General features: G+C 47.0%; 1 long non-coding RNA gene and 1 pseudogene across 3 annotated transcripts; both read right to left on the bottom strand.

Annotated features, from left to right (window-relative positions):
• Window positions 1-19,829, bottom strand: part of LOC147372437 (apolipoprotein L3-like) — a 32,916-nt pseudogene extending 13,087 nt beyond the window's left edge.
• On the bottom strand, window positions 2,409-15,008 carry LOC147372438 (uncharacterized). 3 transcript variants are annotated; one of them, XR_015164096.1, is made up of 3 exons: window positions 14,249-15,008; window positions 10,683-10,761; window positions 6,703-9,841 (listed from the first exon to the last, which is right to left on the bottom strand). It is a non-coding gene; the product is annotated as an uncharacterized LOC147372438 (long non-coding RNA). The 3 variants fall into 3 exon arrangements; XR_015164097.1 differs by lacking the exons at window positions 6,703-9,841; window positions 10,683-10,761 and adding an exon at window positions 2,409-4,737; XR_015164095.1 differs by having other exon boundaries at window positions 10,683-15,008.
• Window positions 19,830-24,823: the final 4,994 nt, after the last annotated feature.

The following is a 24,823-nucleotide window of genomic DNA, read 5'->3' as shown; positions in this document are numbered from 1 at the left end:
TGGCTTAAAACTCAACATTCAGAAAACTAAGATCATGGCATCTGGTCCCATCACTTCATGGCAAGTAGATGGGGAAACAGTGGAAACAGTGACAGATTTCATTTTCTTGGGCTCCAAAATCACTGCAGATGGTGACTGCAGCCATGAAATTAAAAGATGCTTCCTCCTTGGAAGAAAAGTATGACCAAACTAGACAGCATATTAAAAAGCAGAGACATTACTTTGCCAACAAAGGTCCGTCTAGGCAAAGATATGGTTTTTCCAGTAGTCATGCATGGATGTGAGAGTTGGACTATAAAGAAAGCTGAGCGCTGAAGAACTGATTCTTTTGAACTGTGGTGTTGGAGAAGACTCTTCAGAGTTCGTTGGACTGAAAGGAGATCCAACCAGTCCATGCTAAAGCAAATCAATCCTGATTATTCATTGGAAGGACTGATGCTGAAGCTGAAACTCCAATACTTTGATTACCTGATGCAAAGAACTGATTCATTGGAAAAGATCCTGATTCTGGGAAAGATTGAAGGCAGGAGGAAAAGGGAACGACAGAGGATGAGATGTTTGGATGGCATCACCGACTCAGTGACATGAGTTTGAGTGAACTCTGGGAGTTGGCGATGGACAGGGAGGCCTGGTGTGCTGCACTCCATGGGGTCGCAAAGAGTTGGACATGACTGAGTGACTGAAGTGAACTGAACTGAAGCAGGGTGACAGTATACAGCCTTAAAGTACTGCTTTCCAATTTCGAACCAGTCCATTGTTCCACGTCCGGTTCTAACTGCTGCTTCTTCACTTGCATACAGGTTTCTCAGGAGGCAGGTAAGGTAATAATAATTTTGAATAATTGAATAATTATTTTTGAATAATCTAAAAATTTTCCACAGATTGCTATGTTCCACACAGTCAAAGGCTTTAGCATAGTCAATGAAGCAGAAGTAGATGTTTTACTGGAATTCTGGAATTCTCTATGACTTAAAAGATGTTGGTAATTTGATCTCTGGTGCCTCTCCGCCTTTTATAAATCCAGCTTGTACATCTGAAAGTTCTTGGCTCATGTACTGCTGAAGCCTAGCTTGAAGGGTTTGAACATTACCTTGCTAGCATGTGATATGAGTACAGTTATGTAGTCGTTTGAACATTCTTTGACATTGCTCTTTGGGATTGGAATGGAAACTGATCTTTTTCAGTCCTGTGGCTACTGCTGAGTTTTCCAGGTTTGTTGACATATTGAGTACAGCACTTAGCAGCAGCATCTTTTAGGATTTGAACTCGTGAGAGGGTTAACACTCAGGTAGGAAGGCCAGGGGTCCCCAAGCAGCAGGAAGAAATAAAGTGCAAGTGGCAGATGTTTTTTTCTTCTTTAACACAAAATTAAAGGAGGCTCCTCTAATCATGTGTTACCATGAGGACACTTGGTTCTGAACTTAGTGTCAGAACTTAACCTTGGGCTACTAATGGCTCAGCAAGCCAATGCGTTTTTCTCTTGGAAATGTGTTCCTTAAGCTATGCTAACCAAACTATGTATTTGCTTTGGAATCTGCTTTTCTTCACATTGATTCCCCCTAAGACTAACCTTTCTCAAACTTTGAGCTGATAATGGCTCAGCAAACCAGTATGTCTTACTAATGGCAATATTTTTCTTAAGCTATATTAATGAGACTATGTATTTGCTTGGAAATCTGCCTTTCTTCAAGATACATGTCAATTGTTTTATGGCTGGAGATGACTCCCCTTGTGCCATCCTATCTCAAAATGTATGTTGTGGGAGAGGAGCCTGGTGCAACACTCTCTGTCTGAGGCATTTCTTTTATCTGATAGCAGCTTGCTATCAGGTATACAATGCCCTGCTAAAAACTAGCAAGGGGTCACTCTTTCTGCCCTTTCTGATGTCTATGTTAGAAGCTTTCTCTATCCCTTTTACATGTTAATAAAACTTTGCTACACAAAAGCTTCAAGTGATCAAGTCTCATCTCTGGCCCTGGATCGAAATCCTCTCCTCCAGAGGCCAAGAAGCTGGGTGTCGTTAAAGTGCCGGGGACCAGCCCCGGCTGATCCAGGGTACTCGAAGGAGAGACGGCGTCGGCGAGGGTCAGGATACGATAGCTTCAATTAGATATTAATTAAAGATATAAAGAGTAATAGAATAAGGATAGCTCAGTAGGAAAATTCAGTGGAGAAAAGAGGCTGAGTAGCTTGGTTTACGCGGGGGACCAATAAAACTTCAAGACAAGAAGTTTGCACCACTTACGTAGGCCGCAGGCGTCCTTCCGTTCTCCCGAAGGAGAGGAGACACTGAGGCCTCCCCGGTCGGATCTTAGAAGCCCAGGCATAATTAGTAAGCATGGTGGGTTCCGCGCTCCAGATGGAGACTCAACCAGAGTGAGAGAGAGAGCGACATGGGGAGACCAGTATTTCGAGAAACTGATCCCAATTCTTTATTTTCCAGAGTCTGTTTTTATACACTGAGATGTTATACAAAAGTCACGTGGGGACAGCAGTCCTGACTTTTATTAAAGTCAGGTGCTTCACACAAATGTATACAGAGGTCTTAGGGGTGTTACATCATCTTCTGGCCAGGGGGGCCTGCTGACAATTTACGACCCTCTCCTTGTGACAGCGGTCAGTCAATCAGGACACTTATTTCTCCAGGGCTGATTATTCTCAAAACAGACGCCACCCAAGTAAAGTTACATTCCTACAGGGTGAGGGTGTAGTGGGTTTTAGTTAAGGAAAGAATTTACTTAGCCTAAGGTCTAGCGTGATTAATATCAAAGGTTAATACTTATTCCTTCTATATATTCATTAATGTGTGTAAGGGCAGGGGATGTGGAGACTTAGCAACAAACATTGGCTCAACAAATGAAAAACCCTTCACCAATACAATTTCTAATCAGCCCATTATACTTATACTAATAGTTTTCTAACTTTTCTAAGGAACCTGTTTTTAGAAGGTTTAAAGCATCTCGTGCCTCTCACGGTTGGGAGGCTGTGAGCAATCACATGTGGCTGGACGAGCCTGTCAGGCAGGCTAGAGAACCTTCAGAGGAGTTTGTAGGTTAAAACACTCTTATCACGCCCAGGAATTATTATTAACTGGAGCTCTAGGTTAACTCCTTCTCCGAAAGAGGTGGTGGGGGACAGCCCCCCGTAAAGTCAGAGGTGTAGGTAAGCACAAAGTAGTAAAGTAGGCAGGCTCTGGTTATGGGGGTAGATGCTCGAGGAGTTCCAGGGGGACTCCTGAGGCTCAATCCCGCCTTTGCGTATGTCGAGCCTCCTTCCTCATGACCTTTGTCACGGGCGGAGTACCTCACTCTGGCCCCCAACAGTTAAAGGGTCACAGCCACAACCTTTCAATAGCTCAGCTGGAATTCCATCACCTCCACTAACTTTGTTTGTAGTAATGCTTCCTAAGGCCCACTTCACTTCATACTACAGGATGTCCAGCTCTAGGTGAATGATCAAACCATTGTGGTTATCTGGGTTAAGACCTTTTTTGTATAGTTCTTCTGTGTATTCTTTTTTTTTAATTTAATTTAATTAATTAATTTTTTTTTTATCTTCTGTGTATTCTTGCAACCTCTTCTTAATATCTTCTGCTGCTGTTAGGACCATACCACTTCTGTCCTTTATTGTGCCCATTTTTGCGTGAAATATTCTCTTTGGTATCTCTAATTTTCTTGCAGAAATCTCTAGTCTTTCCCAGTCTATGTTCTCCTCTTTTTTTTTTTGCATGGTTTGGTTAAGAAAGCTTTATATCTCTTTTCTGTTTTTTGGAACTCTGCACTCAGATGGGTGTATCTTTGCTTTTCTCCTTTGTCTTTTGCTTCTCTTCTTTTCACAGCTATTTGTAAGTTCTCCTCAGACAACTAGTTCCCTTTTTTGCATTTCTTTTTCTTGGGGATGGTTTTCATCACTGCCTCCTGTACAATGTTATGAACCTCCATCCATAGCTCTTCAGAGAGTCGTCTATCAGATCTAACCCCTTGAATCTACTTGTCACTTTCACTGTGTAATTGTAAGTAAGGGATTTGATTTAGGTCATATCTGAATGGCCTAGGGGTTTTCCCTACTCTTTTCAACTTAAGTCCGAATTTTGCAATAAGGAGCTCATGATCTGAGCCACAGTCAGCTCCAGGTCTTGTTTTTGCTGACTGTATAGAGCTTCTCCATCTTCAGCTGCAAAGAATATAATCAATCTGACTTCAGTGAAATGTTACCTGTCCTTGGAGGACCAGCTCCGAAGCCTTCTTCCTCTACTGCCTTCCCCCACTTCCTCTCCAGGCATCCCTGGAAGCTGGCACTTCCCTGATTATGACTCTATTTGTGTTGAGTTTCTTCAGCTCCAAGCACTGGGCAGGGGCCCTTTCTCTTCTCTGCTCTTCCTCCTGCTCCAGAGCCTCCAGGGCACCCTCCAACCTCCTGAACACAGTCTGGCTAAAACACGAGGTGTGGGACCTGTTACTGGGACATGAAACAACCAGCTTCTTGAAGACACAGCACAACCCTTGTTTTCCCTATGGTGCAGTAATTCTATTTGCTTTCCTTGTCTGTCTGGACGAAAAGCTCTTTCTGACAGACTCTGTTATCAGATTTCTGAGCATTTCCATTTACAGGCATTCCCCTGAAGAAGGAATTCATAAGGCCTGGACTCCATCTTAGGCCTGTTCTCCATCTTAGGCCTGTTCATGTTGAGCATGCTCAGCCACCTTTCCAATGGACTCTGAACTCTGTGTTTAGTGCCTGTGAAAACAACAACAGAAGGATAAGACCCCCTCAAGACAGGAGAACCTTGAAGATCATATCTAGGTTACTCATCGCTTAAGAGAAAACATACACGAATCACCCCTTCCTCCAGACAGGCCATAAATTTTTGTGTATCTATCGGAATGTAACCTCGGGTTTATTGATTATTGGCTAATTGTTTGCCTGTTTGAGCACATGAGCACATAGCACGTGAATGATGGGGTTATTGGGATTGTATTTTCCTTGGTTTATGTAAGTCTCAAGGAATTTGGAGTGGTGGGTTCAGACACATACATATGGGGTATAAAAGATTTTCACAAATGCTGGTCGGGGTCCTTGGCTAAAGAGGAGACTCTGCTTTGGGCCCGCCAGTGTAATAAACTGCACTCCGCTATCTGAATTGTCCTTCTGAGTGAGTTTGTTTCCTGGACTGTGTGGCTACAACACCCTAATTTCCAAAACATCACCCTCTGCCAATAAAGTGTGATGTGAGGCCTGTATCCTTTTTCCTCAATGCCATCCTGGTTTAAGAAAAGTTTCCTAGGAACACTACTTTCAGGTAGCAGGAAACACCTGCATTTCCTCATGTCTCCTTACTCTAGTCACGATAGTTTTCTATAAGAAGAAAGATATGGGTTTCAGCTAAAATCTGAAAGATGCTTTACTGCACTGGATGCTCCTTTGAAGGCATAGAAGAACAGCGTGTTCCTTTTTGACTGCAGTAGGTACCTGTTAAACATGTTCTCTTTAAGGAGAAGAAGAAGGACATAGGCAGGGGGAGAGGGAGTTCAGGACAGCAGGTGAGTAGGAGGGAAAAAAAGGAAGGAAGGGGAAGATAAAAGAGGGAAGAAATAGAGGATGAAGAAGAAACAAAAAGCTTCTAATCAATCAATCAATGAAACCTGAAGGGATCTAAATGTAAACCCAAAAGAAAAAAGAAAAAACATACTGGGAGAAAGGAAACAAATTGGAAAAATATTGTTAAGGAAAACTTTCTCACCAACACACAAATCCCAGAAACCATTTGACCTCAAAAATCAAAAATGTCAACGGATACCATAAACTAGATCAGAATATAAGATAAGCGACCTGGAGACAAGGTTTGCAATATATTGAGTAGACAAAGGTGAATATTTCTAACACAGAGAGAAACTACAAACCCACATGTGAAGACTGAAACCAGCTTTTAAGAAATGCGTAAGAGATCTGAAAGGGCTTCCCAGATGGCTCAGACAGTAAAGAATCGGCCTGCATTGCAAGAGATGTGGATTGGATCCCTGGGTTGGGAAGATTCCCTGGAGGAGGAAAATGGCAACCCAATCCAGTATTCTTTCCTGAAAAAATCCATGGACAGAGGAGTGTGGCAGGCTAAAATCCATGGGGTCACAAAGAATCTGTCACGACTAAACTCCTAAGCAGTCACGCATGCACGAGATGTAACAAACAATTCCCAGGGAGGTGATTTGTCCAGGGTCATACAGCTCTCAGAGGGCAAGAGGGCAGAGTGGAAGCCAAGACCAGGCCTTCTGACATGGGTATGTAAGTGGGGAATGGGATTTTACTTTATTTAAACTGATCAAAATATACATTCTATTTTAATCTTTTACTTAATTTTTTTTAATTTTTTTTTTTATTTTTTATGTTAATAAACTTCTGTTTGATTTTGTCCTGCTATTCTGTCATTTCTTACAGAGATCCTCAGCTAAGAACTCAGAAGGGTAAAGGGAAATAAGCCTCTATGTCACCCTAAGTCAGCTTCAATAATTGCCATAGTGAGCAGTCTTTTTTTTGGGGGGGGGGAATGAAATGTCCTATAGCTATCAATTAGGTCTAACTGGTTTATTGTATCGTTTAAAGTTTGTGTTTCCTTGTTAATTTTCTGTTTAGTTGATCTATCCATAGGTGTGAGTGGGGTATTAAAGTCTCCCACTATTATTGTGTTATTGTTAATTTCTCCTTTCATACTTGTTAGCATTTGTCTTACATACTGCGGTGCTCCCATGTTGGGTGCATATATATTTATAATTGTTATATCTTCTTCTTGGATTGATCCTTTGATCATTATGTAGTGACCTTCTTTGTCTCTTTTCACAGCCTTTGTTTTAAAGTCTAATTTATCTGATACGAGTATTGTGACTCCTGCTTTCTTTTGGTCCCTATTTGCATGGAAAATCTTTTTCCAGCCCTTCACTTTCAGTCTGTATGTGTCCCCTGTTTTGAGGTGGGTCTCTTGTAGACAACATATGTAGGGGTCTTGTTTTTGTATCCATTCAGCCAGTCTTTGTCTTTTGGTTGGGGCATTCAACCCATTTACGTTTAAGGTAATTACTGATAAGTATGATCCCGTTGCCATTTACTTTATTGTTTTGGGTTCGAGTTTATACACCATTTTTGTGTTTCCTGTCTAGAGAATATCCTTTAGTATTTGTTGGAGAACTGGTTTGGTGGTGCAGAATTCTCTCAGCTTTTGCTTGTCTGAAAAGCTTTTGATTTCTCCATCATACTTGAATGAGATCCTTGCTGGGTACAATAATCTGGGCTGTAGGTTATTTTCTTTCATCATTTTAAGTATGTCTTGCCATTCCCTCCTGGCTTGAAGAGTTTCTATTGAAAGATCAGCTGTTATCCTTATGGGAATTCCCTTGTGTGTTATTTGTTGTTTTTCCCTTGCTGCTTTTAATATTTGTTCTTTGTGTTTGATCTTTGTTAATTTGATTAATATGTGTCTTGGGGTGTTTCTCCTTGGGTTTATCCTGTTTGGGACTCTCTGGGTTTCTTGGACTTGAGTGATTATTTCCTTCCCCATTTTAGGGAAGTTTTCAACTATTATCTCCTCAAGTATTTTCTCATGGTCTTTCTTTTTGTCTTCTTCTTCTGGAACCCCTATGATTCGAATGTTGTAGCATTTAATATTGTCCTGGAGGTCTCTGAGATTGTCCTCATTTCTTTTAATTCGTTTTTCTTTTATCCTCTCTGATTCATTTATTTCTACCATTCTATCTTCTAATTCACTAATCCTATCTTCTGCCTCTGTTATTCTACTATTTGTTGCCTCCAGAGTGTTTTTAATTTCATTTATTGCATTATTCATTATATATTGACTCTTTTTTATTTCTTCTAGGTCCTTGTTAAACCTTTCTAGCATCTTCTCAATCCTTGTCTCCAGGCTATTTATCTGTGATTCCATTTTAATTTCAAGATTTTGGATCAATTTCACTATCATTATTTGGAATTCCTTATCAGGTAGATTTCCTATCTCTTCCTCTTTTGTTTGGTTTGGTGGGCATTTATCCTGTTCCTTTATCTGCTGGGTATTCCTCTGTCTCTTCATCTTGTTTAAATTGCTGAGTTTGGGAGTCCTTTCTGTATTCTGGCAGTTTGTGGAGTTCTCTTTATTGTGGCGTTTCCTCGCTGTGTGTGGGTTTGTACAGGTGGCTTGTCAAGGTTTCCTGGTTAGGGCAGCTTGTGTCGGTGTTCTGGTGGGTGGAGCTGTATTTCTTCTCTTTGTTCAGTCGCGCTGTGGGGAGGGAGGGAGGGATGCTGCAAACAAATGACACTGGCGTGCGCTCGCAGTGCCTCAGCCACACTGGGTCTGCCCCCGCTCACGGCGCGTGTAGCCTCCCTGCCCACACTGCTCGGGCTCTAGGTTGTTCCGCCAGGAACAATCCGAGGCTGGCCCTGGGTTGCATGCACCTCCCAGGTCCAAGCCGCTCAGGTTCAGGCACTCAGGTAGTCCTCAGAGGCGCAGACTCAGTTGGGCCTGCGTTTTGTGCTCTTCCCAGGTCCGAGCAGCTCAGATGATGAGGTGTTTGGTGAGCGCCAATGCTGTGACTTATCGCCTCCCCGCCACTCGGTTATCTGGGTGTAAAACCAGCGCACCTTCTCAGGCAGATGTTGACCGTCCAGACCCCCAATAAGTTTTAGTTAGCAAAGAAGCCAGTTTTATAGATAATGTCTCTCTGGGGCTGCGATTGCCCCCTTCCGGCTCTGGCTGCCTGTCACCGGAGGGGGAAGGTCTGCAGCCGGCTATCTCTGTTTAGTCCTTTGTTCCGTGCGCGGGCTGGCGGTGTCTTAGGTTAGGGCTGGCTTTTCGCGTGGTAGATATCCCACAGTCTGGTTTGCTAGCCCAAATTATTTCGCTCAGATAGTGCTCAGGGTATTCAGGCCAGATTCTTACTCTCAGCGATGCAGCCCGCGCTGCGCCTCCCTGCCCAGCCCCCGCTTGCTAATGGCGGATGCAGGCGTCTGCGCTGCTTCTCCGCTGGGGGAGTTACCGTAGGGCTCGCAATCTGCGAGTTTTAATTGTTTATTTATTTTTTCTCCCTGTTATGTTGCCCTCTGTGCTTCCAAAGCTCGGCACGGATTCGGCAGTGAGAAGGTTTCCTGGTGTTTGGAAACTTCTCTCTTTTTAAGACTCCCTTCCCGGGACGGAACTCCGTCCCTCCCTCTTTTGTCTCTTTTATTGTCTTTAATATTTTTTCCTACCTCCTTTCGAAGAGTTGGATTGCTTTTCTGGGTGCCTGATGTCCTCTGCCGGCATTCAGAAGTTGTTTTGTGGAATTTACTCGACGTTTAAATGCTCTTTTGATGAATTTGTGGGGGAGAAAGTGTTTTCCCCGTCCTACTCCTCCGCCATCTTGGCGCCTTCCCCTTTACTTAATTTTTTAACCTTGAATCCCAGTATGTGGGATCTTAGTTTCCCAACCAGGGACTGAACACACAACCAATTCAATGGAAGTGTTGCAGGAAGGGGGACCCCTTCCAGGACCCAAAACTGGGCTCTTGTCTAACACTCAGAAATGAATTGTCCGAGGAGACACATGTGCTGACAAAGCAAGAGATTTTATTGGGAAAGGGCACCCGGGTGGAGAGCAGTAGGGTAAGGGAACCCAGGAGAACAGCTCTGCCTCGTGGCTCACAGTTTTACGGTGATGGGGTTAGTTTCTGGGTGGTCTTTGGCCAATCACTCTAGTTCAGAATCTTTCCTGGTGGCGCACGCATCGCTCAGGCAAGATGGATGCTAGCGAGAGGGATTCTGGGAAGTGGACCAACACGCGGTGTCTCCTTTCGACCTTTCCCGAACTCTTCTGGTTGGTGGTGGCTTGAAAGTGAAGTCGCTCAGTTGTGTCCAACTCTTTGCCACCCCACGGACTGTAGCCTAACAAGATCCTCTGTCCATGGGATTTTCCAGGCAAGAGTACTGGAGTGGGTTGCCATTTCCTTCTCCAGGGGATCTTCCCAACCCAGGGATCTAACCCAGGTCTCCCACATTGTAGACAGACGCTTTGCTGTCTAAGCCACCAGGGAAGTCCCAGGAATATGCTTTTAATAACCCCAAAGTTTCTAGGTTTGTCTCTGCTTGTTTAAACACATAGATCTAAGGTCATGCCCCTCTTGTTATACTGACATGTCTACAGTTTGGCTTTTTTATCTTAATGTTGCAAACCCAGCATCATCATGTGGACAAAGTACAGTAAGCCCTCTCACTCTATGAGGGCCATGCTTTGTCCCTGTCAGCCTCAGCACAGCACTCTGGGGGAAGCCTCAAGGTGGCCAGGCCACAGGAGGAGAGAGTCTGACCCCACTACCCTCCTCTACCCACTCAGCTTTCTCTAAATTTCCCAAAGGACTGAGCACCCCCAACACCGCCTTCCTTCTGGGGTCACCGGTCACGTCTCAGGAGTCCACATCCTGAGCTGAGCCAATCTGACCAGGTGTCACCCTCCCTCTGCACTGTTCAGGGGACCACGTGGTGGGAGGAAGCCGTCAGACACATCTGCTTCCACAACCAGGCTCTGCTCCTGCTTAACCTGCTGCCTCAGCCATGACCTCACCTCTCTGAGCTTCCATTTCCTTCTTCTGTCAACCAATCACAATCATCTTTTCTCAGACATTCATCCTGAGGATGGGGAGGTGGGTGGGGGCCCTACCCGCCTGCTTACCCAGGAATCTTCTCTGGCTGAGTGTGAACAAGATCCAGTTGTTCTGAGCTCTGCAGATGCAGCCACCAGCTGTGCATCTCTGCAATAAACCACACACGTTCGGTCCAGATACACTTGGAGAAGCAAAAGAGAAAGTGAACGCCCTCACATCTGGATTGCTCAGATTAAATAAACACTCTGCCTACCAGGTCCCACCCTGGGCTAAACCCAGACTGTTGACTCCCTTAGCTAAACAAGCCACGCCTGACATGCCAGGTTCTTATTGACTCAGCACACCTTGCCCTGGGCTCTCCGAAGGAAGACCTGCCACCAACACACTGTGAGCCCCTTTTCCAATCCCTCCCCCTTCCCATGGGCTTCTTCCAGTCCCCTCGACCCTTCTATGCACTCACGCTCACCAGCCTGCCTGCTTTATTCATCTTGATGCCACCAGCACGTGGCACAGTCCTGGAACATAGCAGCTGCTCACCATATACTGGTCATATTCTTGCTGAGAGCCATGTCCATGTGGGTTCAGAGTCCACTGTCCCCTGCTCAGCTCCCACAGTACCTGGGAGAGGGGCCTAAGGCCACCCTTCAGCCACTCTATCCATGCTTCTACCCTCAACACTTGTGATCAGATCCTTCTCGACTTGGCCTTGATGAAAGGTATGGTACAAGTGCCTTTTGTGCCAGTGAGCCACAGGAGGAGGGCTGGCCTTGGCGGTCACCGCCATTAGGTGGACGCCTAAGTTTGCAGGAAGGGCTGAGAGCACACTGCTCTTTTCTCCCCTGGCTCATTTCCACCTGACAACAGATATATTTCTCTCCAAATGGAGGACTTTTACAGGAAGGCTAGTGTCCTGGTGTCACACAAGTGTATGTTCCTCGGTTCTTTGTCTCGTCACAACAAAGATTTGGAGCGATGGACATTAAAGCCCTTGGTGTGTCACGGCTCTTGGGTCTTGGACAAATCATGTTATAGCTCTTAGGCAAATCAGTGTTACAGCTCTATTTTATTTAGAAGATAGCAGGAGAATCTATCCTCGAAGTGTGAGGGCATGCCAACCCAAAGACTCAAAGAGAAGAAAGTGGAGGAGAGCGCAGGGGAGGGGGAGAGAGAGAGAGAGAGTGAGAGAGGGAGAGAGAGAGAAAGAGCACACACAAGCAGGAGAGAGAGAGAGAAAGCACTTTGGCTCCCCCTTTTATATGTTTTTTCCTCCCCTGGGCCTGCCCTATGCAAATTGGGCTTAGCCAGGAGTGCTGTTTGTTCTACCTGAAGTCTTCACTCTGGTCCTCGGACCTTCCTTTGTTCTATTTTCGCGGGCTTTTCCCTTCCTTCTCTTTTAGCCACCACCATTTTGGACTCCTTTTCCCAATTCTACCTGGTAACTCAGAAAAGTCTACAAGAGAGAGCCAACCCTTTCCCTTTTTAGTTCCTGAGAAGAGACTCATTGTGGGGAGAGGACTGAGCATGTGCCAGGGTCTGTGCTGGCACCATCCTCACATTTCCTATTTAATTCTCACATCATCTCTAGGAACTGTCAGCTCCACTGTACAGATAAAGAAACTGAGAAGCAAAGATCCCACAGCCTGACAGTCCTGCAGCTGGACTGCTAGTGGACTTTTCTGCTTTGTCCCAAGCAGAAGGGGCTGCAGTTTTCCTGGAACCGTGACCCCTCCTGGAGGCCTGCTTGACCTTCCATCAGGGCTGCTTCATCCCAGGAAATGTCCCTGGGCCATCACGGGCACTTCTTCCCTGCTTTTAGGGGAGGGACATAAGAGTGATGAGTGTTATTTATGAGGACCACACACTACTGTTTGGTCTTACAATCACCCATAATAAAAACCATGAATTTAATTTGATTTTGCAGACAAGGAAGAGGGGTTGGGGGGAGTGGAGTCGGGGAAGGGAGAGGCAGGGAATTTCTTCCAGCAACTCAGGGACTTCTATTTGGCAGGAGAATGTCAGCAGTTTATGTCTTGCAAAAGTCCATTTGTCCAAACACCACACACTCACGCTCTGTCCACAGAGTTCAGAGTTCAGGCTGGAACAGACACCCCTGAGCACAGACTCAGAGGGGTCAGGGGGTAAACGTTCAGCTGCCCTGCCCACTAACCTGCACAAGTCCGCCCCTGACCCCACAGGAGCTGCCGGGACTCAAGGATGCCTCCTCCCTGGAGCTTGGGATCCTCTGGGAGTGACCCCTACAGAAGGGGTTGTACAGGGAGGAACAGTGGGAGGCAGGGGTTTTCTTGGATGGAAAATCTGAGCGCAGTTGCCGGGGTCCAGCCCCGGCTGATCCAGGGTATTCGAAGGAGAGACGGCGTAGGCGAAGATCAGGAAACAATTGCTTAATTAAACGTTAATTAAGGATATAAAGAGTAATAGAATGAGGATAGCTCAGTGAGGAAATTCAGTGGAGAAAAGAGGCTGAAATAAGGATAGCTCAGTGAGGAAATTCAGTGTAGAAAAGAGGCTGAATAATTCAGCCAGAAGGTAAGAGAAAGAACGACATGGGGAGACCCAAGTTTCCGTGAACAAGGCCCGCACTTTATTTTTCAAAGTAGTTTTTATACCTTAAGTTATGCATAGAGGATAATGGGGGAAGGGGTAGAGTCATGCAGCAAGCCAGGCTTTCTTCCTGCAAACTTAGCATATGCAAAAGCTTAGGTGATTTGCATCATCTTCTGGCCCGGAGGCCTGTTAACATTTTAAGAAACTTATTTTTCTCTAAAGGTGATTATTCTAAAGTCAGGCGCCAGCCTCCAAAAAGCATTAGATAAAGTTGCATTCCTACAGAGCAAAGGTGTGGTGGGCTATAACAAGAAAAAGAATTAACTCAAGGGTCCAAGGTTACAAACATTAAAGCTACTACTTACACCAATTATATTAATCAATACACTGCCAGGGACACAGCAGGTAAGGGATATGGAAACTTAGCAGCAAACATTGGCCCAACAAGTGAAAATCCCTTCACCAATACAATTTCTAATCAGTCTTTTAACTTCTCAAAAGAATCTATGTTTAGACAGTTTAGAACATCTCATGCCTCTCACAGTTGGGAGGCTCTGAACAATCACATGTGGCCGGAAAAACCTATTCAGGCAGGCTAGAGGATTTCCAAAGGAGTTTGTAGGTTAAACACTGTCACACCCAGGAATTATTAACTGGAGCTGTAAGCTAACTCTTTTTTCAGAGAGAGATAGTGGGGGACAGCCCCCTGTAAAGTCAGAGGTGTAGGTGAAAGCACAAAGCAGAAAGTAGGCAGACTCTGGTTTTGGGGGTAGATTGCTCGAGAATTTCCAGGGAGACTCCTGAGGCTTGATCCCGCCTTTGCGTATGCCAAGCCTCCTTCCTCATGACCTTTGCCAGGGACGGAGCTCGCTCCCCGCACGCAATCACCCCTCCTGCCTGCTCACTTTAAACCTCAGGCAGAAATCCAGGAAGCAAGGGGCAGGGAAAGCACGTGGACCTCCCTGTGGGACACCTGCCGGCATGAGGGTGCCCAGGCCCCACTTCCTCAGTGCCTTCACCACAGGACAGCTGGGACCCCTGAGCTGTGGGTGGGCATCCCGGGACTTACCTCCTGGCCAGGTAGCCCCTGCAGCAGGCCTGGAAGCCGATTATGACTTCCATGATCTTCAGGTCCTGCTCCTGGTGGGCCTGGCTGGAGGTGGGCCAGTACGCCGGCCCAGAAGAAGACCTTGCTCTCGCTGATGCAGTACAGGTTGCTGTCGAGCTCAAGGGCTTTGATCTAGAGGAGGAGAGCCGGCTGCTAGCCCTCTCCAATAGGCTACCCCTGCCACCAAGGAACCCTGGAGCAAGGCCAAAGTCGAGGGAGGGCCTAGAGCTAGGGTTGGGCCTACTGCTGTAGGCAGCCTCACCTGGTACAGGGAAATGAGACTGAAAGGAAGCAGGGAAGTGGGCAGGTGGGGTTCAGCAGCACAGGGCAGATAACAAGTCAGACTTGTAGGGAAAGAAAATCCTCGGCTCTGAAAGGACCTTACGTGCAAACATCTCTGCCCACATGCATTTCTAACCACGGTGGCAATGGACATGGGGGTTCAGGCGGCATTACTTTAGATAAATAGAGGAATGGAGTTTCTTTAAACAGGCATTTTAAAGTCATGAGTGGCTTCAACATCCTAAGGAGCCAGAGGAGTCAAGCACGCAAGGCCAAGCAGTGCAGGGCCATGTGGAGGATGCTGGGCGAGGACCAGAGCTGGCTTGGGAGCAGCACTGTGTCAGTATAAGTCTCTTGTCACCAGTTGTCATCGACGGGGAGACTGAGTACAGCCTGGCTCATCACATATCCAAGAGTAACCAACTGTGAGATATTCTGTACAAACAGCACAACATGCTGAGAAGGACCAGCTTTAGTCTAAGCTTGGACCTCTGCAGACTCAGGACACTCCTGCTCAGTTAGGACCAAGACCCAGGAATAAGCCAACTGGGGAAGGTGCGCCAGCTGGTGTGACGGCAGCTCTGCCACTTACTGGCCATACCTTGCAGATGTTTGGGGTGTCTGGAGGCCTTACTGGTTGTTTCAAGTACGGATTGCGTTACTGACCTTGGTGGGGAGGAGTCAGGGTTGCCGCTAAACATCCTACAATGCACAGGACGGTCCTGGACAGTAACGACTGATCCGGCCTCCACCCCTCAGGAAGGGCAATGTGGAGGCTGAGAGGCCCTGTCGCAGAGTACTGACAGTGCAGTGCTAGGCTTCCCAAGACTATTTAATTCATGTTCTCTGACACAGTGCTGGTCACCTCCATTTTCCATGTGAGGCAACCAAGACTCAGAGAGGTGAATTCTCTGGCCCCAAATAACACAGAGATAGAGCCCCAGTACAAACTCCAGGGCCAGCACCTTTACCACAAATCTCACTTCCTTACCTGGAAAATGCACCTAATAATAATACACAGCCAGAGCACCTCACAGGACCGCTGCAAGCGTCTAACAAAACAGAACATGTGATGATGAGTAAGTACCTCCCACCTGCCCCCACCTCAGGGTTCAAGGTCATAGAATCCTCTCTGTCTCCCAAGAAGGTCCAGCCGCACCTTCCTTTGTGTGCCCTCCTCACTTTGCCAGTGAAGTGGATGATGCAGAAATCTGCTTTGTCCTTCAGCTGCTTGGGCTTCTGGAACTTGGGGTGGGTGTCCTGCTCCTGCACCACGTTCTCCTCGAAGCTCTTTCCCGTGGCTTTGGGGAACCAGCACTCCTCATCCAGCAGGGCAAGAATGCCAGGGGGCCTGCATTGAGGGGGACACAGTACCCCACAGATGAGCTTGACCTGCAAACCTACCCATTGTCACCAGAAACTCCAGATTTTCACCAGAATGTGGGCAATTCTTCCCTCACCATGGGAGAAAAAACAAGCATTACTGAAAGCACTCAACTTAAGAGCTCTAGTTTAAAAAGGAACTTCTGGTATCCAGGCTACAGCCGACACAACTGAACCCAATGATCCATGACAGTGGTTCTCCAATGAGAACTGGAAATCATCTGGTGGGGTTGACTGGCTGTGAGGACCCCTGACCTATGTCCAGAGGCTGCCCTCAGTTGGTGCTCCAGGCGCTGGAGTTCCTCTCAGACCCCCTGCCACAAGCTCTATGGCTGCACAACTATGCGGTGAGTGGTGACATTAGAACAAAATCTGGAGGAAGTGCCCCCAGAGCCCCAGAAACTTCTGTGCATGGAGTTTACAAGAGACCGACTCAGACAATGTGGGGACTGGCTGACAGGCCAGGAGCCACATGGGTTCTTAAAAAGGCTCATCATAGAAGTGAATCATTCCATGTTAGGATTGTGGACAGTTCCAGCCCCACCCTCACCCTTATCCCACCTCAGGTAATGTTACCAAAAGGTATGTATGGGAGGGTCCCTCTGCTCACCACTCAAAAGCCAGTAAACAGGCAAGTTGGTGGAAAGGAAAGTTTGCTTTATTTCAGACGCTGGCAACTTCAGGGGAGGGTGGTGGACATCTGTCCTGACTCCCCACACCCCCCGGACAAGCAGCGGGTGAGAGCATTTATAGACAGAGTTGAGGGGGTGGTGGGGTTACATGCAGAAACAGCACAGTCATCTCTAACAGTCATCTTCAATTGGTCATCAGTGGTCTGGCTTGCATCATCTTGGTTGTTTTAGGTACAGTTAACCTTCAGTTCCAAGGTGCACTTGTTCCCGTTTCTTTGTGGTCAATTCTCGGAATTGTGGCAGCTCAAGTCCTGGGTATAGCCTGGTCATCATGTAGTTAACTTCTCCACCTGGTGTTTTAGTATCTGTAAGACAGCTCACAGGATAAGGCTTAGAATATTATCTATAGCCCTTCAGAAAGAACTAAAGGTCCTTGAAAATCCTTAATGACTACATTATCTACTTATTTTGTTTTCCTTTGTTTCAGCATTTCTCACTTCTCTGATGAAATTTATTCTTTGATTAAGTTTTCCACAGGCAAAAGGTAGCAGAGGATATATTGTGGCGTGGGGGTCCTGTGCCACTTAAGTAACACTTCAAAATGCACCAACTCTTCCTAGGCCATCTAATTAACTAACATTCAGTTCAGTTCAATTCAGCTCAGTCGCTCAGTCGTGTCCGACTTTGTGACCCCATGGACTGCAGCACCCCAGGCTTCCCTGTCCATCACCAGCTCCTGGAGTCCACCCAAACTCATGTCCATTGAGTCAGTGATGCCATCCAACCATCTCATCCTATGTCATCCTCTTGTCCTCCTGCCCTCAATCTTTTCCAGCATCAGGGTCTTTTCAAATGAGTCGGCTCTCTGCATCAGGTGGCCAAAGTATAGAGTTCCAGCTTCAGCATCAGTCCTTCCAATGAACACCCAGGACTTACCTCCTTGAGGATGGACTGGTTGGATCTCCTTGCAGTCCTACGGACTCTCAAGAGTCTTCTCCAACACCACAGTTCAAAAGCATCAATTCTTCTGTGCTCAGCTTTCTTTACAGTCCAACTCTCACATCCATACACGACCACTGGAAAAACCATAGCCTTGACCAGACGGACCTTTGTTGGCAAAGTAACGTCTCTGCTTTTGAATATGCTTTCTAGGTTGGCCATAACTTTCCTTCATTGCCTTTCTTTGGAATTGGAATGAAAACTGACCTTTTCCAGTCCTGTGGCCACTGCTGAGTTTTCCAAATTTGCTGGCATATTGAGTGCAGCATCATCTTTTATGATTTGAAATAGCTCAACTGGAATTCCATCACCTCCACTAGCTTTGTTGGTAGTGATGCTTCCTAAGGCCCACCTGACTTCACATTCCAGGATGTCTGGCTCTAGGTGAGTGATCACACCATCTTGATTATCTGGGTTGTACTTTTTGGTACAGTTTTTCTGTGTATTCTTGCCACCTCTTCTTAATATCTTCTGCTTCTGTTAGGTCCATACCATTTCTGTCCTTTATTGAGCTCATCTTTGCATGAAATGTTCCCTTGGTATCTCTAATTTTCTTGACGAGATCTCTAGTCTTTCCCATTTTATTATTTTCCTCTATTCCTTTGCATGGATCACTGAGGAAGGCTTTCTTATCTCTCCTTGCTATTCTTTGGAACTCTACGTTCAAATAGGTATATCTTTCCTTTTTTCTTTGCTTTGTGCTTCTCTTCTCTTCACAGCTATTTGTAAGGCCTCCTCAGACAGTCGTTGTGCTCTTTTGCATTTCTTTTTCTTGGGGATGGTCTTGATCCCTGCCTCCTGTACAATGTCACAAACCTCAGTCCATAGTTCATCAGGCACTCTATCAGATATAGTCCCTTGATTTATTTCTCGCTTCCACTGTATAATCATAAGGGATTTGATTTAGGTCATACTTGAATGGTCTAGTGGTTTTCCCTACTTTCTTCAATTTAAGTCTGAATTAGGCAATAAGGAGTTCATGGTCAGAGGCACAGTCAGCTCCCGGTCTTGTTTTTGCCGAGTGTATAGAGCTTCCCCACCTTTTGCTGCAAGGAATACAATCAATCTGATTTCGGTGTTGGCCATCTGGTGATGTCCATGTGTAGAATCTTCTCTTGTGTTGTTGAAAGAGGATGTTTGCTGTGACCAGTGCGTTCTCTTGGCAGAACTCTGTTAGCCTTTGCCCTGCTTCATTCTGTACTCCAAGGCCGAATTTGACTGCTACTCCAGGTGTTTCTTGACTTCTTACTTTTGCATTCCAGTCCCCTATCATGAAAAGGGCATCTTTTTGGGGTGTTAGTTTTAAAAGGTCTTGGAACACAAAGTGATGTTGCTGTCAGGGTTTTCTGACCTGTAGCAAAGGAAGTCTGGCTTGGTTCTTATCTCTAGGGAATGAACTTTGATCCCATCTCTTCACAACAAGTTTTTTAAAATTAGCATTAATTGAGCACCTACTCTGTGTCAGCCATCATGTGAAGCACTTTGCATGCATGATCTCAGTTTTCTCCACAATAAAATTGAACAGATGAAGAAACTAAGGCCAAAAGTAGTTCAGTAACTTGTCCAAGGTCATGTAATCTACCCCTTCCAAATGGGTTTCAACTTTTCTCAACCTGAGGCTGTTCACTACCAGCAAATGACATGGAGGAAACATTCCTAATGGGATCTTGAGAAGGAACAACCTCGATCCCAACCTTAGGATCCTGCCTGGAGGAGGTGTGTCTGCCAGGAGAAAGCTAGCCTGGGGAGATCTTCCCAAGAGGATCTGGATAAAATTTCTGGCACGCTGTGTGGTTTGCCTGGACAATTTGGCCTCAGCCACAAAACTCTCCCAGGCATTGTCTTCAGTGAGCAGGAACTGCGGTTCTTCCCTGTTTACTCTCTCTGGGAAATGATCACTGACGACGTCAGTAAAGTTTTTGCTCTCTACACAGAAAAAAAGGAAAAAAGATTGCAAGAAATTATGGTGGAACATAAACGGTATTGAGTTTAAAGTGGCTCAGCAATAAAGAACCTGCTTGCAATTCAGGAGACACATGAGACGCGGGTTCCATCCCTGGGTAAGGAGTACCCCTGGAGGAGGAACTGGCAGCCCACTGCAGTATTCTTGACTGGAGAATCCCATGGAGAGAGGAGCCTGGCAGGCTACAGTCCACGAGGTTGCAAAGTTTGGACACGACTGAGTGACTGAGCAAACAAGAACTCACATAAAGTGGCTCAAGTTCACCTTCCTGAGCAAAAGTCATCTGGGGTACTGTTAATGGATTCACCTGGGCTTACAGGTAGTCCGTTCCCCTGCCCCTAATTCATAAGTTGAAATTCTGATGCATCCTTCCCCCTGCAATGACTGTATTAGGAGACAGGGCCTTTAAGGCAGTAATTAGGTAAAAAGAGACCATAAGTGCAGAGCCCTAATCCAATAAGATTGGTGCCCTTATTAGAAGAGACATCAGATTTCTTTCTCTCTCTCTCTACCCCCTCAGCAGGAAGGCTTCTAATTTTTTCCCTTTTTCCTGCATCACTTAGGGAGAAAGGAAACTAGAACTTGCCTGGAGGGAATCCACAGAATTAACTCTGTATTGATTGATTTGGAGGGTGGGGGGGCGGTGGGTGGGGGAAACAATGGAGCTTCTGGGTGTCTGCAGGGGTGCTTGAGATCTATGGGACCAGTATCTGCCTGAGGCAGTCACACCTGGTAAGCAGGTGTTTATATATGGGAGCACTGGGCAAAAGCCCTAACACAGCATGGGGGAGGGGCGATGCTGGAGAAAGAGGTTTCCACCTGAAACTAACACATTCCAGGTAGAGGGGACAGCAGCACACTGGGCAGGACCTACTGTGTGGCAGGCACTGGCCCAGGACATGGACACACATGATATTTTACCCCCATGAACACATAGGGAAACGTTATTTCCATTTTACAGGTGAAGTCAGTTAAGGAGCTCCAGGTCACACAGGTGGGATGCGGCAAAGGCCAGGGGTTTAGTTCAGGGTCCGCTGACCCTCGCAGAGCAGCTGGGTGGACAGCAGGGCAAGAGCTGGAGGAAGCAGCCTCTGTGGTGATGCCCCAGGGCCTGTGAGCAGGAGGAGGCTGAGACCAAGGGAGAGGTCAGGAGAAGCTCTGGGATGCTGGGAGGCCACCTCCCCTGCCCCTCCTGTCCTTGGGGACTCCCCCTGCTGTCCCCCTCCCTGTCCTGCCTGCACTTCTGAGTCAGTTGCTAATGACAGTGGGAGAGGAAGTGAGCACCTTAACTGATGCTCTCTTGAGAGAACCAACCCTATTTCCTTTTAGGTTCCCCAGAAAAGAGTCATCATGGGCAGAGGAAAGAGGGTTAGCCCTCTCTTGTAGACTTTCCTGAGTTACTAAGACTCTGGACCCCCTATAAAGTCCTCCAAAATAGACCTATTGTCAAGTGGAAATAAGTTGAGGTAGAAAAGAGGAGTGTGCTCTCAGCCCTTCCTGTGAACTCTGCATCCATCCAAATGGCCTTGATCACCCAGCCTGGGCCGCTGGGACCAAAGTCACTGGTGTCATTGTTGCCTTCATGGACAAGACTACAGGGACCTAGACATCACCAACTCAATGGACATGAGTTTGAGCAAGCTCCAGGAGTTGGTGATGGACAGGGAAGCCTGGTGTGCTGCAATCCATGGGACTGCAAAGAGTGGGACACATGACTGAGTGACTGAACTGAACTCAACTGAGACTATAAAGGTTGTAGGTAACATGCTCAGAATGGCTAAGTGGTGGTCTTAGGGCCCTCTCCCAGGTACCATGGGAGCAGAGCAGGGGACTTCCTGGGGATTTCTTGGGCAAAGTGTTGCCAGGATTGGGCTTTGAAAGATGAGCATAACTTTGCCATGTGGTAGGAGCAGGTGTTTCTGGAAGAAGGATCTGAGGGAGGAAGCGCCTGGAACCCGCATGAGTGTGCTCCTCAGTAGCAGGAGTATGACCAGTATGCAGTGAGCAGCTGGTATCTTCTCGGACTGTGCCAAGTGCTGGCTTGTGGGGTTGGAAGGATTGGGTGGAGGGGCTGGAAGAAGGCCATGGAGTAGACGGAGCACTATTGTCAAGGGCCCTCACAGTCTATTGGTGGTGGATCCTCCTTCACAGAGCCCAAGGCACAATGTACTCAGCCATGAAGGACTTCACAGGACAGGACTGGGTTTGTTCATCTAAGGGAGTCAACAGGGAAGATGGGATTAGCTCAGGGTGGGGCCCGGTGGGCAGGTTGTGGGTTTATCTGAGCAACCCAGATGTAAGGGCGTTCACTTTCCCTTTTGCTTCTCCAGGTATGTCTGGGCCCAGAGAGTGTGTGTGGTTTATTGCACAGCTGGTGGCTGCATCTGCAGAGCTGAGAACAAGTGGATCTTGTTCACACTCGGCCAGAGGAAGACTCCTGGGTGAGCAGGGGAGTAGGACCCCGCCCATCTCCCCATCCTCAGGACAACTGCCTGAGAAAAGGATGATTGTCACTAGTTGACAGAAGGAAACAGAAGCTCAGAGAGTTGAGGTCATGGCCAGAGGGGCAAGTTAAGCAGGGGCAGAGCCTGGATGTGGGGGCAGGTGTGTCTGAGGGCTTCCTCCCACCCCTGAGGCCCCTAAATGGTGTACAGGGAGGGCGACACTTGCTCAGGTGGGCTCAGCTCAGGAAGTGGACTCCTGAGATGTGAGCGGTGACCCCAGAAGGAAGGTGGGTGTTGGGGTGCTCAGCCCTTTGGGAAATCTGGAGGAAGCAGATGGGGTAGAGGACAGGAGAATCAAAGCCTCTATTCCTATGGTCTGGCCACCTTGAGGCTGACCCCAGAGTGCTGTGCTGAGGTTGATGGGGGAAAGGGTTCCTTTTGAGATACAAGGATTCCAGGTTCATCAGCAGGCATCTGAGTGCCTGCTCAGTGCCAGGTCCTAGAGGGAAACTGAGGCCTGAGAGGGGAGGGGCAGGAGACCAAGTGGGGAAATGCAGGGCATTGCCTTCCTGTGCTCTCTGGGCCCTCAGCTCAGGGCTGCCCATGATGGTTGATCATGTCTGGGGAAGATGGTCCAGATGGAGGAAGTGAGAAGGGCTTACTATGCAATGTCTGCATTATGATCCTGGTTTTGCAATATTAAGATACAAAGTCAAACTATAGACATGTTAGTGTAACAGGAGGGGTGTAGGCTTAGATCTATGTGTTTAGACAGGCAGAGAGAAACTTAGGAACTTTGGGGTTATTAAAATCATATTCCTGGGGCTTCCTTGGTGGTCCAGTGGTTTAGACTACCTGCTTCCACTGAAGGGGTTGTGGGTTCAGTCCCTGGTTAGGGAATTAAGATCCCACATAGTGGGCAGTGCAGCTAAAAAAAGAAAAACAGAGTTTACAATTTGATCAGTTAAAATAAAATCACATTCCCTACTTACATACCAGTGTCAGAAGGCCTGGACTTGGCCTCTACCCTGCCCATGGAGAGCTGTGTGACCCTGGACAAGCCACCTCCCCAGGGAGTGTTTGTTCAGTTCTCTTACCCATTTTAAAAAGCTGGTTTCAGTCTGCTCATATGGGTTTGTAGCTCCTCTGTGTGTTGGGGACATTCACCTTTATCCTCTCTAAGTATTGCAGACATTGTCTCCAGGTCTCTTGCATTTTGATTTGGTTTACGGTGTCCTTAGCAATTTCTAATTTTTAAGAGGTCCAATGGTTTCTGGGATTTGTGTCTTGGTGAGACAGTTTTCCTCAAGTTAGCAGTACTTTTGCAGTATGTTTTGCATAATGTTTTCATTTCTTCCAGTACGTTTGTAGGTTTTTTTTCATTCTGGTTTACCTTTAGGTCCCTTTAGGTTTCACTAATTGATTAGAGCTTTTTGTTTCTTCTTCTTCCTCCTTTTCTTCTGCCTTCTACCTTCTCCCTCTTTCCTTTTTTCTTCTCCTCCTCTCCTGCTCTCCCAGACTCCCTACCTTCCTTCCTGCATGTCTGCTGCTTTATCTCCTTAAAGCAGGATTTACTTAACAGGTACCTACTGCAATCAAAAAGGAATACACTGCTTTTTTCTGCCTTTAAAGGAGCCTCCAGTGCAGTAAGGCATTATTCAGATTTTAGCAGGAGCCCATGTCTTTCCACAATTCTCTCTTCCTCTTTCTCTTGCTGTAAAAATATCATGGCTGGAGTAAGGAAACATGAGGAAGTACAGGTGTGTCCTGCCACCTGAAAGTACAGTACAGCTTTCCTACAAAAGCTTTCCTAAACCAAGATGGCCTAGTGTGAAGAAAATATAGGCCTCACTTCACAGTTTACTGGCAGAGGGTGATCTTTTGGAAAGCAAGGGACGTCCATAAATGGAAACACTCAGAAATCTGACTGCTCTGTCAGAAAGAGCTTCTATCAAGACAGATAAAGAAAACAAATGGAATTACCCAACTGCAGGTAAAAGAGGTGTGGTGCTGTGTCTTCAAGAAGTTGGTGGTTTCATGTCCCACTAATGGGTCCCACATCTTGTATTTTAGCCATGCGGTGTCTGGGTGGGGGGAGGGAGCCCTGGAGGCCCTGGAGCAGGAGGAGCAGCAGAGAAGAGACAGGGCGCCTGCCCAGTGCTGGGAGCTGCAGAAACTCCACACAAACAGACCCGCTACCAGGAAAGTGCAAGGTTCCAGGGGGGCCTGGAGAGGAACCAGGGGAGACAGCAGGGGGAGGAGGCTGTGGAGTGGGAACTCTAATTACAGGTAACATTTCACCTGGTGAGGCAGGTGGGGAAAGGCCTTGCAGGGGGAGGGGCACCCTGAGAGAAGGCCTGGAGGCTGGGGGGGTGGGGATCAGAAACCAGGGAGCTGGGAGTCCTCCAGGTCCCTCGACCAGGCCCCGTGGAGTCAGGAGGGTGAGGAAGACAGGAGTAGGAGCTTCAGGCGGGCCTGGCGATGGGCTAAGGACTCTGCACTTGATCCTGCCCTAACCCCTCCTTCCCTGCCCAAGGTGGATAACTTGCAGCCACATGGAGCGAGATGTTTGGTGAGAACCTCTGCCCACATGGAGGGGAAGCCTCTGCATCTGGCCATATAGTTAGGTGGGGAGTCTTTTCAGGGTTCTCCCTGCTCCCACTGATAGGATTTTCAGGCAGTGACCAATGAGAGGCTAACAGAGGAGGATGCCCTGGATACTAATCCAGCAGCAGAAGCACTGTCCAGCATCCACACCCAGCTGAGGCCCCAGACAAGGGTCAAGACCAGGACAAGAATGGCAGGGAAGGATGGAAGGATGAGGTGGACGGTC

This window comes from Bos grunniens, chromosome 5, assembly GCF_055505025.1.
Source record: "Bos grunniens cultivar Pamir isolate PY7600 chromosome 5, Bosgru_T2T1.0, whole genome shotgun sequence".
NCBI lineage: Eukaryota > Metazoa > Chordata > Mammalia > Artiodactyla > Bovidae > Bos > Bos grunniens.
This window is presented reverse-complemented; position numbering and strand designations above follow the sequence as displayed.